Genomic DNA, 17,573 nt, shown 5'->3' on the forward strand with positions numbered 1-17,573 from the left:
AACTTTATTCCTTAATAAATAATACATTTTCTAGTTTAATGAAAATATACAGTTCAAGAAGCAGTGGTTTCACTATACATTATCAGTATTTTCGATTAACTGGCATGGTGCCTTTTCTCAGTTTTATCTATTAGTGGAGAAGTTTTTGCTTAGGAACAAAACTCCTATATACTACTTCCAAATAGCATCAAATTCAGTACTAGGACTAATGGAAAGGCTAGCGATAGTGTTATTAGATTTAATTAAATTGATTTGTGGGTCTTTTTAAAAGGAAAGGTTCTAAGTTTTCTATATAAGGTCCTAGAGAAGTATAAGAATGATCTGTTAACATTCATGGATTGAAAAATGAATAGATGCTGTCAAATCATGTATACACAGCCTGGTACAAATGTCTTCATCTATGAAGATGTTTTGCTCTCATTTTGTTGGGATTTACTTTTTTCTTTCTTCAGTGCTCTTTTGCTAAAAAAGGTTTGATCATTCCTTCCTGTATTTGCTTAGTCTTTATTCCATAGATAAAATTCAGAGTAGGTGGCATAAACAGGTATATGTTAGTCACAAAAGTTTGAATGCTGTAAGAGATTGTATGACTCCCAAATCAGTGGGTACAAAAGGTGAAGAAGGCTGGGACATAGGTAATTATGATGGCACAGATGTGGGCAGTGCAGGTACTGAAGTTCTGCTGAGCCTATGCTGAGGACAGGCTGACCACTGCCTCGAGGATCATGCTGTAGGAGACTGTGATGCACAGATGTCAAAGCCCCCAGTCAGGAGGGCAACCATTAGACCATAGATGGCATTGACCTTGATATTTCCACAAGGCAACTTGACCAAAGACATGTGGTCAAAGTAGGTATGGAAAATCATATTGCCTTTGCAATAGAGCAGTCTTTTGGTGAGTACTGTAAAAGGAATGACAAGTATCATGCCTCAAAGGAAGGTGAGAAACCCATCTTGGCAATGACAGAACTGGCAAGGATAGTAGCAAAGCATAGAGTGTAGCAGATGGCCACATAGCGGTCCAGGGCCATGAGCATGAGCACTCCTGATTTCATCCCTTTGAAGGAGTGGAGAAAGAACATCTGCACCAGGCAAGCACTGAAGCTAAGCTCTTTGAGATCAAACTGGAAAATGCAGAGCATTTTGGTTACAATACTTTGTACACTGAACAATGTCTGTGAAGGAAAGTAAGGCTAAGAAATACTACATGGCCCAAGATAGGGACTCCTCAAGATAACTGAGTTAGTTCAGTTCCGTTCAGTTCAGTCGCTCAGTCATGTCCGACTCTTTGCGACTCCATGAATCGCAGCACGCCAGGCCTTCCTGTCCATCACCATCTCCCGGAGTTCACTCAGACTCATGTCCATCGAGTCAGTGATGCCATACAGCCATCTCATCCTCAGTCGTCCCCTTCTCCTCCTGCCCTCTATCCCTCCCAGCATCAGAGTCTTTTCCAATGAGTCAACTCTTCCCATGAGGTAGCCAAAGTACTGGAGTTTCAGCTTCAGCATCATTCCTTCCAAAGAAATCCCAGGGCTGATCTCCTTCAGAATGGACTGGTTGGATCTCCTTGCAGTCAAAGGGATTCTCAAGAGTCTTCTCTAACACCACAGTTCAAAAGCATCAATTCTTTGGGGCTCAGCCTTCTTCACAGTCCAACTCTCATATCCATACATGACCACTGGAAAAACCATAGCCTTGACTAGATGGACCTTAGTCGGCAAAGTAATGTCTCTGCTTTTGAATATGCTATCTAGGTTGGTCATAACTTTTCTTCCAAGGAGCAAGCGTCTTTTAATTTCATGGCTGCAATCACCATCTGCAGTGATTTTGGAGCCCCCCAAAATAAAGTCTGACACTGTTTCCACTGTTTCCCCATCTATTTCCCATGAAGTGATGGGACCAGATGCCATGATCTTCGTTTTCTGAATGTTGAGCTTTAGGCCAACTTTTTCACTCTCCACTTTCACTTTCATCAAGAGGCTTTTTAGTTCCTCTTCACTTTCTGCCATAAGGGTATGGCATATCTGAGATCTTTTTTTGTACACTTCTTCTGTGTATTCTTGCCACCTCTTCATAATATCTTCTGCTTCTGTTAGGTCCATACCATTTCTGTCCTTTATCAAGCCCATCTTTGCATGAAATGTTCCCTTGGTATCTCTAATTTTCTTGAAGAGATCTCTAGTCTTCCCGATTCTGTTGTTTTCCTCTATTTCTTTGCACTGATCGCTGAAGAAGGCTTTCTTATCTCTTCTTGCTATTCTTTGGAATTCTACATTCAGATGCTTATATCTTTCCTTTTCTCCTTTGCTTTTCACTTCTCTTCTTTTCACAGCTATTTGTAAGGCCTCCCCAGACAGCCATTTTGCTCTTTTGCATTTCTTTTCCATCGGGATGGTCTTGAACCCTGTCTCCTGTACAATGTCACAAACCTCATTCCATAGTTCATCAGGCACTCTATCTATCAGATCTAGGCCCTTAAATCTATTTCTCACTTCCACTGTATAATCGTAAGGGATTTGATTGAGGTCATACCTGAATGGTCTAGCGGTTTTCCCTACTTTCTTCAATTTAAGTCTGAATTTGGTAATAAGGAGTTCATGATCTGTGCCACAGTCAGCTCCTGGTCTTGTTTTTGTTTACTGTATAGAGCTTCTCCATCTCTGGCTGCAAAGAATATAATCAATCTGATTTCAGTGTTGACCATCTGGTGATATCCATGTGTAGAGTCTTCTCTTGAGCCCACAATTCCCCAGTAGAGTCACAAGGTACATGGAGCAAAATGAGAGGGAGATCAAATGTGTGTACCTTCTAGCCCAGGTATCCCATTCAATATAAATGATTCTGGAGTCAGTCTAGTACAGTTGTAACCATGCATAGTGGCCAATAGCAGATAGGTTACTCCCTTCAATTTTGATGCATCTCTGAAAAGAAAGAGTTAGGAAATGTATATTAATGTGTTAGTTATTATTTTAACATTTTTGCATAAATCATCTCAATGATATCAATTACCCATAGACAGAAATTATTGTATCATAGTTAAAAAAATTGATATTAGTGAGGTACCATTGACTGTAAGTCTTGGCTTTTTTACCATTTAGAATGTGTGTGTGTGTGCGTGTGTGTGTGTGTGTGCGTATATATATATATATATAATAATTTTTCTACTCTTAATCCCTTTAAGATCTCAAATTCAATGTTATTACCTAATCATTAGTGTAATTTTGACCAATGATAATGTGTCAACTAGTGAGCATTAAGGTGGTTACCAAATTCTTTTCCAGGAAATTGTGAAGTGAGTTGTAAGAATTTTTCTACTTTCTAACTGTGGACATGGATGAGGAGATCTTCTTACCAGCATGAGTATCAGCTATTCTTCAGGTTCTGAGATAGGAGATTTCAAAACATTGTCAGTTATTTTCTTGGTTATTCTCCTCTTCGTAATCTAGACAGGCTGATCAGCAGTAGATAATGAAAATGGACTCATTAATAAGAGACAGCACTAATGTCTTTATGTGGCTAAAAAATGATACTAAACCTTCAGCACAAATACACTGGCACCACATCAGAATGCACGTTACTCTTTCAGGTTGCTGTTCGTTTCTTTATCTTTGAAACTAAGTCCCCCAAGAACTGAGTTCCCCTGCTAAATTTATGATTAACCTCTCTATCCAAATCTTTATTCCCTTTTTTTGCCCCCCACCACTCATTCCCCTCAAGGTTGAGGTGAATAAAAGAAAAGGGTGAATTGAAACCAAGCAGGACCCTATGGGATATCCCAGGCACAAGCCCTTTTGTGTCCACCTCTTGTTTGTGGAATAAAATTTAGTCCCCTAGGTCTCCCCAAGTTCCAAAGAACAGGCTCAAACAGTTAATCATTCAAAAAGGGGTAAAATGGGAACGAAGAAGGTGCAGTCAAACAAGGAAGGAGGTAAGAATAACTTAAGAAATACGTCAAACTATGGGATAGCATCATAAGAACATACTTTTCCTTGAGGAAAGCAGATACCAATGTATGACACAAATTCTTCAGTTGTTTTAACAAAAGCCAGACCCCTGCCCTGTCCTCTTCCCCCATCCCCAATCAGGTGGAAACTGCTGACCTCAAACATGTGGACCCTGGACTGGAATCAAAAGATTGATGATGTTAATTCCTGAAACACCACCACCACCCTACTACTTCACCTAATCAGAAAATAGTCTATGAACTGATCACACATCGCATGAGCCTCTTCCCTAACACTGTCTTTAAAAATGCTTACTTAAAAGACACCAGGGAATTTGAGGCTTTTGACAATGAGCTGCTCATTTTCCTTGCTTGGCACCACTGCAATAAACACTGTACTTTTCTTCATCACAACTCAGTGTTAGTAGACTGGCTTTGCTGCATGTCAGGCAAGCAGATCCAAATTCAGTTTGGTAGAATCTTAGTCTCCAGCTGTATGTCAGGCTTCTAATATTATTAAAGAACCCTATTTTAGTCTTTTAGATCTGGCTCCAAGACTTATTATGGAGTGAGGCAAAACATGTTGCTCACTAAATACCTTTTGACTTAATTGAAAATTTCGACTTCCACTCCTATTTTCAGTCTCAAGTACTTCTCTGTGTCTATATATTTTTTTTCTCCCGTGGGTAATGTAACAAGGTATATATTAAAGAAAGAGCCTCCGACTGGTAAATCTGCTTTAGTAGATCTGGCATAATTATATATGTACCAGAAGTATAAAGAAAGGACAATGTCCTAGGAATCCAATGACAGTGATGTATATGCTATCCACAAATTACTCACCAATGTTCTTCCTCTTCTATGACCTAGGTTAGTCATACTAACTTTAGCCTCTCAGGGTGCACTGATTCCTAGAATTTTTGATAAAGTATCAAGGATATTGACCATCCTATTTACTTGTTACAACCTCATATATGTTCTATTTCTTCTTTCAGTCACAAACCGCATTAAAAGTCAAGACAGAAGAAGTAGAGCAGGGGATTATTTTTTGGAATAATACATGGAAAAGTTAATGAAACTCAGTTTCCTCTTCTAGGGCTCTGCTATGTTGCCACAGCCTTTCCCATTGTTTTCTCATTCTTACCAAGAAATTACTTACCAGTTTCCAGCTTTTCTCTTCAAACAGAACTCTAATTCTCTACCTGTTATATGATCACCACATACATCTGTTTTTACACTCTTCTGGGCCTATGTCTATTTTCGTACTTCAGAGGCAAATATGTAAGATGAATAGCATTCTGTATTTTATTTCTTAAATATAAATTTATTTATTTTAATTGGAGGTTAATTACTTTACAATGTTGTATTGGTTTTGCCGTAAATCAACATGAATCTGCCACAGGTGTACAAGTGTTCCCTATCCTGAATGCCCCTCCCACCTCCCTCCTTGTACCATCCCTCTGGGTCATCCCAGTGCACCAGCCCCAAGCATCCTGTATCCTGCATCAAACCTGGACTGGCAATTCATTTCATATATGATATTATACATGTTTCAATGCCATTCTCCCAAATCATCCTACCCGCTCCCTCTCCCACAGAGTCCAAAAGACTGTTCTATACATCTGTGTCTCTTTTGCTGTCTCGCATACAGGGTTATCGGTACCATCTTTCTAAATTCCATACATATGTGTTAGTATACTGTATTGGTGTTTTTCTTTCTGACTTACTTCACTCTGTATAATAGGCTCCAGTTTCATCCACCTCATTAGAACTGATTCAAATGCGTTCTTTTTAATGGCTGAGTAATACTCCATTGTGTATATATACCACAGCTTTCTTATCCATTCATCTGCTGATGGACATCTAGGTTGCTTCCATGTCCTGGCTACTATAAACAGTGCTATGATGAACATTGGGGTGCACATGTCTCTTTCAATTCTGGTTTCCTCGGTGTGTATGCCCAGCAGTGGGATTGCTGGGTCATAAGGCAGTTCTATTTGCAATTTTTTAAGGAATCTCCACACTGTTCTCCATAGTGGCTGTACTAGTTTGTGTTCCCACCAACAGTGTAAGAGGGTTCCCTTTTCTCCACACCCTCTCCAGCATTTATTGCTTGTAGACTTTTGGATAGTAGCCATTCTGACTGGCGTGAAATGGTACCTCATTGTGGTTTTGATTTGCATTTCTCTGATAATGAGTGATGTTGATCATCTTTTCATGTGTTTGTTAGCCATCTGTATGTCTTCTTTGGAGAAATGTCTGTATAGTTCTTTGGCCCATTTTTTGATTGGGTCATTTATTTTTCTGGAATTGAGCTGCCGGAGTTGCTTATATATTTTTGAGATTAGTTCTTTGTCAGTTGCTTCATTTGCTATTATTTTCTCCCATTCTGAAGGCTGTCTTTTCATCTTGCTTATAGTTTCCTTTGTTGTGCAGAATCTTTTAAGTTTAATTAGGTCTCATTTGTTTATTTTTGCCTTTATTTCCAGTATTCTGGGAGGTGGGTCATAGAGGATCCTGCTGTGATTTATGTCGGAGAGTGTGTTGCCTATGTTCTCCTCTAGGAGTTTTATAGTTTCTGGTCTTATGTTTAGATCTTTAATCCATTTTGAGTTTACTTTTGTGTATGGTGTTAGAAAGTGTTCTAGTTTCATTCTTTTACAAGTGGTTGACCAGTTTTCCCAGCACCACTTGTTAAAGAGATTGTCTTTAATCCATTGTATATTCTTGCCTCCTTTGTCAAAGATAAGGTGTCCACAGGTGCGTGGGTTTATCTCTGGGTTTTCTATTTTGTTCCATTGATCTACATTTCTGTCTTTGTGCCAGTACCAAAGCATTCAGTGTTTTAGACTCAGAGTTTATAACTCCAGGGACTCCAAATCCTCTCTCATGACACCATTTACCATATAGACACTTAAGTTATATGACTGCATGGAAAATACGCCATCTCAAACTTAATGCAAGTCAATGAGTTCTAGGTTTCAGAGCTGTGACTTGGTGTAAAAGGCATAATATGTGAATATTAGCATCATTATGTAAATTTAGCCTAGTGTGTAGAGAGCTGACTGGATATATCTAAGCAGGAGAAAAGAGAATTATAATTAGAAACTAAAATTCCCAAGTCTTGTCCCAGATAAATCACATTTTATGACCCTGAAGAAAATAAATGCACATGGGATTAAGTTTAAGAAATGCATGTATTTTAATCATTGTATGACAGAATTAACATACTCACCCATGTTTATAATGGATTGTGAGTGAAATTACTAGGGAGAAGTGAACAATTTTACCACTTTAAAAATATGGTTATAATTATTCATTGTGAAAAATATGCATTTTAATAATTGAGTTGATGTATACAGAATGCTGACAATAGACAATTTCCTATCCCACATATATTATCTTTTCCATTTCAGAACTCCAAACTCATCACTATCCTCTGTCTAGAAGAAGTGGGATGAGGATTAGGTGGATTTTAAAAATACCAGTATTAAAAAAAAATTACAAGATACATAGGGGACAGGAAACTTGATGATTTCTGAGAATAGAATAGGGCTTTCTGAAAATGGAGAAAGGAGTTAAAGAAAATTAGCATCTAACCTTCAGTTGAAAGTGATTGATTTTTAATATAGTGAAATGCTAAAAGGTAAAGATCAACATTAAAATCTAACTCGATTCTACAAGTGCCTTTCCAAGTGATAAATATGCTCCATTAAAATTGTGTGCTAAGAAACTTATATCAGTATTTGATGGTATCTATCTTTGTAAAAGAACTTTTCAAATCTCATAAATCATCTTTAACAGATGATCATTTACAATCAATTTTGTTGAGTGGAAGCAGTAATCTTGAACCTTATGTAACTGCAATGTTACCACAGAAACAGAACTCTCTTTCTTCACTAGCAGATCTAAATTACCAACAAAATGTACTACATAATTTTTACTGTTTTGAATTTTGTCAGTAAAAATTGTAGACATTTGTTTTCTATTTTGTATAGTTAACTACATAATATTCTTACATCTTGCTTGAAGAACCTAAATTAAGTACTATATTGACATTTATAGAAAATTTTGCCAACCTTTGGTTTAGAAAACTATGTAGAAAAAATTTCCTTTAATTTTGGAATCCTAATTTTTTATTTCCTTTCTTCAGATGTTAATCTAATATTAGTATTTATTCTGTGATTTCAAAAGTAATCTATGCTTATTTCTTTATTCACATTTGCATGTATTAGTCGTTCAGTCATGTCTAGCTATTTGTGATCCCATGGACTGTAGCCTGCCAGGCCGAATTTTCCAGGCAACAATACCTGAGTGGGCAGCCATTCCCTTCTCCAGGAGACCTTCCTGACCCAGTGATCGAACCTGGGTCTCTTGCATTGCAGGCAGATTCTTTACTATCTGAGCCACCACGGAAACCTACTCACATTTTATGCTTTATAATTTTTAGTTTTTTGATTTAAAAATTTTATTTCAAAGAATCTTTATTTAATAGTTGTCTAAGTTATGCCTAGCCGTTGCTAATGCAAAAATTAGGCAATGAATAATTTAGAATGAAAATTCACCTAAATTCAAGGGAATTCTTGGCTATTAAAGAGAAAAATGAAAACTCATTGATCTCTAAAATCTCATCATACAGAAGGCTAATAAGTCTGCAGTAAGCGGTTCACATGGGTAGGACTCCGTTTTGTTCACTAAAATATCTTGTTGGCTTGTAACAGTATGTGATATCTCATAAGTATGCAACATCTATTTGTCGAGTGGACAAACAAATCTGTAGGGGTGGAAAACTTTTTCCCTCTTCCCTAATAGATTCTTTGACTGGTCTAGCAATTAAATTGACATAGGACAAGTGAATAGGATGGAAACAAATTTTGTAAGTATAGGAGCCTCACAAAAATATGAAACTCAAAGGCAGTTAACCAACTGAGGCTTATATACTATCTTGAGATTAAGAATAGGCTAGAGAAAGTCTTTTCTCCACTGGATATCTTTCCCCCTTTGTTATAGATTAATTGATCATAAGTGTGTAGGTTTATTACTGGGTTCTCTGTTCTGTTCCATTGATTTATATTTCTGTTTTTGTGCTAGTATTATAGTGGTTTGATTACTGTAGCTTTGTAGTGTAGCTTGGGCTTCCCTGGTGGCTCAGAGGTTAAAGCGTCTGCCTGCAATGCGGGAGACCTGGGTTCGATTCCTGGGTCGGGAAGTTCCCCTGGAGAAGGAAAAGGCAACCCACTCCAGTATTCTTGCCTGAAGAATCCCAAGGATGGAGGAGCCTGGTGGGCCCCAGTTCACGGGGTCGCAAAGAGTCGGACACGACTGAGCGACTTCACTTTCTTTCTTTCACTTTCTTTGAAGTCAAGAAGCATGATTCCTCCAGCTCTGTTCTTCTTTCTCAAGATCATTTTGGCTATTTAGGGCCTTATGTGTTTCCACACAAATTTTAAAGTTATTTGTTCTAGTTCTTTGAAAAATGCTTTTGGTATTTTGATAGGGATTGCCTTGAATCTGTGGCTTGCCTTGAGTGGCATGATTATTTTAACGATACTGATTCTTTCAATCCAATAGTATGGTACATCTTTTCATCTCTTTGCATTGTTTTCAGTTGCTTTCATTCATGTCTTATAGTTTTCCAAGTATAGGTCTTTTATTTCCTTAGATAGGTTTATTCCTAGGTACTTTATCCTTTTGATGTGATGGTAAATGGGATTATTTCTGAATTTCTATTTCTTATAGTTTGTTATTAGTATATAGAAATGCAACAGATTCTCTTCAATAAGTGGTGATGGGAAAATTGGATAGCTACATATAAAAGAATTAAATTAGAACATCTACTAGCATCATATACAAAAATAAACTCAAAATTCATTAAAGATCTAAATGTAAGACTAGAAATAATGAAACTCCTAGAGGAAAACATAGGCAGAACACTCTTTGACATAAATTGTAGCAATATTTTCTTCTATCTGTCTCCAAAGCAAAAGAAATAAAAGCATTACAAATAAAAAAATGGGGCCTACCTAGACTTAAAAGTTTTTGCAAAGCAAAGAAAACCATTGACAAATTAAAAGACAATCTACTGAATGGGAAAAATATTTGATATGACCTATAAGGGATTAACATCCAAAATATATAAACATGTCATACAACTCAATGTCCCCTCTCCAAAAAAATAATTTAAAAAAGATCAGAAGACCTGAATAGACATTTTTTCAAAGAGGAAATGAAGATGGCCAACAGACTCATGAAACAATGCTCAACACTGTAATTCATTAGGGAAATGCAAATCAAAATCACAATGAGATATCACTATAAACTATTAGAATGTCTATCATCAAAAAGACACAAATAGCAGATATTGGTGAGGATATGATGAAAAGGCAACCCTTGTACATTGTGTGTGGAGATGTAAATTGGTTCAGTCACTATGGAAACCTTGTAAATGAGCTCTGTTGAGCTGGCTTAAAGAAAATTTAGTTTTAATTCCCACATAAATGTTCAAGAAAAAATAAAAAGCTAACCCAAATGAATTTCAGGTTCATGTGATCAGAGAAAAATTCAATATTGTATGAAAACTTGTATTAGATTTAGTTTAAGTTTGTTGGTTTGATTAATACAGACCTATCTGTATAGTCATCAATATTAAGTGTAATAATTTTATTATCCCTAGACTTACTGTAAGCCAGTGAGATCTTATTATTTCTATTATAAAAGTTTGTCAGCAAGAAAAATAACTTGGTCTGATGAAATTTTAAGTAAATTAAATGTAAATGAAATATGAGTTTTTAGGCAAATGTTTTAAGAATAATTATGTTTTAGGTTTGTCTATCTAAAAATAATTTCTACAGACTTTTGGTAACTTGCAACTTTAGAGTTTTTGTAAGTTAAGTTAAATAATGTTAATTCATTGAATAACAGTTATCATTTCCAAAAAGATAAAGCACTGAAATATTAATCTCTAAACAAGTCTTAAGTTTACCTACCTTTGTCTTATTAGAGAAAAACTAAAGATGTTTAAGTTGCCTGGACACACATCTTGTACTACATTGAGGAAAAAGTTATACTATGAGAAAATGAATATTTCTAGAGTTTACAGAATATATTCATAAGTTTGTCAATTGGGAAATACTGATATGACAAACATTTCACAGTTACCTGCTTCTTGGTTTTTGCTAAAGTTTAAGGTTTTAAGGTTAAAGATTGAAATATATATAGATATATGTCACTAAAGTTATAAAGAAATAATAAAAATATTTCAGTATGCAAATAAAGTAGGATGTATGTTTTCAGTAAAATAAGGTATGAGAATAAGGTATAAGAGTGGAAATGTATCTTAAGGGAAGAAAAAGTAATTTTATCCCAAATTTGGCCGTTTTTCAATATGAAAAAAATAAGGGGAAAATTAATGTGAATACAGGAAATTTTGGGAATTTTTGGAAAAAGAACCCTGAGAAAGAAATTTAGTGTATGATAAGGACTAACTTGGTAACACACTCCAGTATTCTTGCCTGGAGAATCCCCATGGACAGAGGAGCCTGGTGGGCTATAGTCCATGGGGTCGCAAAGAGTCAGACACGACCGAACAACTAAGAACAAGGACTGGCTAAAATTAGGTTGAATTTAATTGAGTAAATGACTTTTGTTATTAAAAATAATTTGGAGCAAAATCCGAATTTGATTTTCTGTCTTTGTTAAGAGAACAAAGTTTTCTTGGAATGCTGATCTGCTTTCAGTTCAGTTCAGTCGCTCAGCCGTGTCCGACTCTTTGCGACCCCATAAATCGCAGCACGCCAGGCCTCCCTGTCCATCACCGACCCCTGGAGTTCACTCAGACTCACATTCATCGAGTTGGTGATGCCATCCAGCCATCTCATCCTCTGTCGTCCCCTTCTCCTCCTGCCCCCAATCCCTCCCAGCATCAGAGTCTTTTCCAATGAGTCAACTCTTTGCATGAGGTGGCCAAAGTACTGGAGTTTCAGCTTTAGCATCATTCCTTCCAAAAAACACCCCGGGCTGATCTGCTTTAGATAATGGATTATAAATTTCTTCAGCTTTAAGTAATCTGTTATAACTTTCTGCATTTGCCTTTAAAATTTTTATTGTCATTTTGATTAAGTGAATAAGTGCTGTTTCACAATAGCCTATGATCCTTCTTGACCAAGTGTTTTAAAATCTCTTGAAGACTGTTTTGTATACTTCTCACAAACTTTCCAAAGTCAGGTTTTAATTAAATTTCTTCTGATATCTAAATAGCTTTGGAATGCTTTGGAGGGGTTCTCAAATGTGTTAAAGAGATATTAAATTAATTAGGGTTACTTGGTATATTAAATTACATGGAAACACTGTTAAGTGAGTGGTGCTAAACTTCATTAGGTTATATTATATGAGTAAATGTCATAATTTAAATGTCCTAGAAATTATATAATATTAAATTTCTAAAATTTGTGTATGTCCTAGCATATTATCTTTCATAATTCTAGTTATTATCATAAAGTATTATATGTCACAAAAATAACCACATTTCTTTCTCACTTGCATTGTAATCAGATCTTTAACCATGACCTGCAAAGTCTTTGTCATTTATTGACAATTATTGTTGTCTCCGATGTTTTTGCAAAATGCTTCATTTTCAAGAAGATTCATACAAAGGACTTTTAGACAATGACACATTTCTGATAAATTTTAGATCATAACACTGAATTGGGCAAGAAATTAAAGAATTCTAATGGAAACTCTGATGATTTCATAAAAAACTGTTGACGAAAGATTAAGATCAAGAATTAATTACATAGGACTGTGTGAACTAATGAAGAAGGTCATAAGTTTTATGTCTTTTGCCTAAAGTATTGCTGAATTAATTTTTGCTTTCTGTATATTAGGAAATCTTTCCCCTTAAACTAATTATGACTTACAGAAATTTAGTAAATTGTACTTTTATAAGTAGAATTGAAATATTTATTTTTCCTATCTACCTAATTCAGCCAGAATTTGGAAACTCTTAGTGAGCATTTTTATTTTTAGTAATATAGTTACATGCATAAGTTCAATAAGGGTGTCTCCTTGTAACAGACATAACTGGAAACATTGGTTATATTACTATGATGTTGACTGGAATATTATATTTGTGAATATCCATAAAATCAGATATGATCAAACTGCTTTAAAAAACTAAAGTAAATTTATGGACCTGTGAAAACTCTTGGAAAAATGACTTGGTATTTTGCTTACAAAACCCAATACCAAACCCTGCTTACAGGGTTTCCCAGCAGCCTTACCAGTTTACCACAGTAATCTACCTTTAGATGAAGATTAGATGCCCCATGATCTGAAACCTGGAGATTATGCACATTGGAAAAGATATCAGGTAAAAGACATTTTACAGCCACATTGAAAGGAATCATATTAGGACTCCTTTCCTGCCGGGGTCCAGCCCCAGCAGGATCCAGGGGAACCTGAAGGAAAAATGGCATCGGGAATGATTTAGAGAGCGATAAGGAAAGAATATTGTAGATAAGAAAATAGAGGAGAGAAAGAGGCTGATATTCCTTGGTTTACATAGAAAGCCAATAAAACTTTGAGACAAGAAGTTTGCCCTGTTCACGGAGGCCACAGGTGCCTTCCCGGTCTCCGGAGGGAGTGAAGACGCAGAACGTCTTCCTGTTCAGGTCTTAGAAACCCGGGCAGATAAGTGAATGCAGGGAGCCTCTATGCTCCAAGGGATCAGCCTGAAAAAGAAAGTAAGAGAGAAAAAAAGAGAAAAAAGAAAAACACGGGGTGACCAAGCTTCTTCGAGTGAAGCCCCATAGCTTTATTTTTAAAAGGTACTTGTATACCTTGTCTTATACACAGAGGGAAATGAAAGATGCAAAGTCTTACAGAGTAAGCCCAAACATTACATCTGTTTTGTCTTATCTTTTTTTTTTTTTTTCAGGAAAATTGAGTTTTTTTTTTTTTTATTAACTTACTGTTGTTAACACAACACATTCAAAAATATATATGAATGAGGGTATCTCATGTCTAATATACTTGAAATTCTATTAGATCGGCTGTTTAACTGCTAAGTCATATCCAACTCTTTCGTAGACCACCAAGCTTCTCTATCCATGGGATTTCCCAGACAAGAACACCAGGGTGGTTTGCCACTTCCTTCTCCAGGAGATCTTCCCAACCCAGGGATAGAACCCGCGTTTCCTGCATTGGAAGGCAGTAACATCTAAATTTCATTATCGAAACCAGGGTTTTTTCTGCAAACCTTTCCCATAAACAATGTGTGTACATTATCTTCTGGCCTTGGAGGCCTGTGAACATTTTATGACCCTCTTTTGATAAAGGCTCTCAACCAGAAAACTTATTTTCCCTTGAAATGTTTTTTCTTATATTTCCAGTCTATGTCAGCCTCAAAAAAGTATTAAACAGAGTTACATTCTCACGAAGAAAAGGTGCAGTGAGTTACAAGAAAGAACCAATTAGCTCAAAAGTCTGATGTGGTTAATTTCAAGGCTACACTTGTTTTTCTTACTTTCCAACTATGTTAACTGATGCACTCCCAGGTGCACAGTGGATAAGAGATATGGGAGCTTAGCAACAAGCATTGGCCCAATAATGAAGTCCTATGCCTAGCCCTACTCTAATAACTTTTAACTCTTTAAAAGGCTCTATGTTTTAGGCTTTCCATGCCTCTCACAGTTGGGAGGATGTAAATAATCATATGCGTAGCTGCAAGAGTCTGCATATACCTGCCAAGCAAGCTATAATGCTAACAGAGGGGTTTTGATTGGAAATATTCCTCTCATGTCCAGGAGACTTATTAGCTATAGCCCTAAGTTAATTTTCTCCAACGAAAGGTGGTCAGGAATAGCCCCCTGTTAATGTCAGAGGAGTTGGTGAAAGTCATGAAATAGTAAAACAGACAGATTCTGGTTTTGGGGTAGATGCTCGAGAAAGCCTAGGGAGCCCATTGAGTCCTGAAGCCTTGCTTAACAGTTCTCTTCCACATGAGCTTGTCATGGGTGGGATCTCCCGTGGTGGCTCCCGGCTCTCTCCTGAATAGATTGCAATTCATAGACAAGAAGAATAGAACATCTGAAGTAGACAGCTGACCCAAAATGCTGGACCGGGTCTGTATATGATTATCTTGATGATTGTTCACACTTTTGCTCATAAATAAATGTACTTCTCTCTTGGGATCAATCGTATTCAACTATGAAAAACCAGTTCAACTTTAGTTTAGTGGCCAATTTCTAGTACTCCTAGGTTACCTAGTTTGATCTGTCCTCTTCACTGTTCTAGTTGGATGGCCCTTTAGGAAGTTTAACAGAAGGAAGTTATAGTTCTGTTCTGATCACTATTGATATTACTAGGTAAGACCCTTTTGTGTTGTTGATCAATCACAGTTGCCATAAATGGGAGCTTTCTTTAAAGTTACACAGACTCCGTTAGAGCAAAGAGCTAAATCACAGTCAAAGAATATAACTTCCCTGTTATTAGAATATAACTTTCCCAATTATGAAATGAATTTACATGGCTAACAACAAGCAATGGTCATTTAAGTTTAAAGGTCCTCATGTTGGGAATAGTTAAATCATTTTAAGGATAATCAGCCTAATAACACTAGGAAATTGAGCTGTGTGCCTTATGAACACAGGATATATCATTACCTTTCAGATTCAATAATTGTTTTGTAACTGATTGAGATGACCAGGAAAATACTCGGTAGCTTTTAACAGGACCCAGTGGATTTGTGGAACAAACTTATGGTCTTGGCTCACCCCAGGTTGGTAGGAAGATGCACAATTGGTTTCCTTTGGACTCAGGTTTGCCTGATAGAGCTTCCCTGATGGCTCAGTTGGTAAAGAATCTGCCTGCAATGCAGGAGACCCTGGTTTGATTCCCATCTCCACTGGAGAAGGGATAGGCTACCCACTCCAGTATTCTTGGGCTTCCCTTGTGGCTCAGCTGATAAAGAACCTGCCTGCAATTCAGGAGACCTGGGTTCAATCCTTGGGTTGGGAAGATCCCCTGGAGAAGGGAAAGGCTACCCACTCCAGTATTCTGGCCTGGAGAATTCCAAAGACTAGTCCATGGAGTCACAAGGAGTTGGACATGACTGAGCAACTTTCACTCACTCACTCAGGTTTGCCTACGGGTAGCCTTGAAAGTGACCCTGCCAATCTACTTTTAAAGTAGCACACTGGGTCCAATAAGTTTTCTAGTGGTAAGGTCATGGGGCTGCTTAACGTGGAATGAAGGATGTCATTAATCACATAGAGGCTTTAACAAAATTTACTCAGCAAGCTTTGAATGATAGTAATCAAGCCATTAACTTGGTAAATTGAAGTCTCCATGATGACAAAAGTGGTCCTACAGAATCACATGTCACTCAGCTTCCAATGGTGGGCCTTATGCTATAATATGTACTGAATGTTGTGTCTTTAAAGCTGATGAGTCTTCTAATACAACCAATCTTATGATACATAAGAAGAGTCAGATTTCTACTCTGAATGATCCTTTTCTCAGTTTAGGCAAAATACTAGTAAAATAGTTTGGTTAAGGAGAATCTGGCTTAAATCTTTACTAATGACATTGTTACTCTTATTGGCAACTTGGATTACTTGTGTAAGATAATATCTAAAAAAGTTGAACTACTGGTCACATCTGCAGTTGTTTATAAATTAATGAGCATGAACAATGTACTTACAAGGTAGAATTGGCATAAGTCTTACTGGACAACTTGAAATTGACTGTCAGCCCTTCTAGACATCTTGTCAATATAGCCTATATAAGAGTAAAGAAATAACTAGACTATTAAGACCTGGCATTGAGGGACATGGTGGATTCAGAACAGGAAAGCAACCATGCTGGCATCAATGGATGAAATAATTAATCACCTAATTCTTAAATTAATGAAATAAAATTATTTTTATGGCATAAAAAGAAAAATTCTACATAAAATTTTCTCTGTCATTTAAGCCACTACCATCATTTGATAAAAAGCATGGAAGCTGAGATTTAGAGAGATTAAAGTCTGTCAAAGTCTTGTAATTAGACATTAAGACACAAAATTTATACTTTGGAACTCTTCAAATCCAAAGTTAATGTGTTCCCCAACTCTTCTGCACTGATTTTTTTCTCTCTCCATATTGAATCCACTTTCTATCATGTCTTCTCTTTCACGTTTGTTTTCTCACGATCCCTGGCTAAAATCTAGCTTCCAAGTACCTTGAGGCCAGGGATTACATCATACTCAGCTCTGCCTTACTTTCGTTAAACTCAAGGTGTGACCCACAATATGACCTTAATAAGCATCTTGAAAAAAAATGAGTGAGTGAATGAATTATTACATATACTAGAAATTAAACAAGTGCCTTTGCTTGCTTGACTGATAATATCACAATTATATTCTTAGGTGTATTTTAAATGGAAGGTTCCAAACTGATGAAATGAAAAAAATAGAAAACTTAGATATGTATAAAATGAAAAATATTTTAAAATATTTAGTTGATAGTTAAAATTGGGAGATTTCACAAAACATTTGAATTTAGCTTGCTTAAAAAAATACTGGAAAGTACTTAATACTTGGCCCATATAACCCTATAGCAATAATGTGCTTGATTTGAGTAGAATC

General features: G+C 36.5%; 1 pseudogene; it reads right to left on the minus strand.

Moving 5' to 3' along the window:
* Window positions 1-688: 688 nt before the first annotated feature.
* LOC128059850 (olfactory receptor 52N2-like) lies at window positions 689-4,112 on the minus strand (annotated as a pseudogene).
* Window positions 4,113-17,573: the final 13,461 nt, after the last annotated feature.

The sequence above is a fragment of the Budorcas taxicolor genome, chromosome 15, assembly GCF_023091745.1.
Source record: "Budorcas taxicolor isolate Tak-1 chromosome 15, Takin1.1, whole genome shotgun sequence".
NCBI classification, from domain to species: Eukaryota; Metazoa; Chordata; class Mammalia; order Artiodactyla; family Bovidae; genus Budorcas; species Budorcas taxicolor.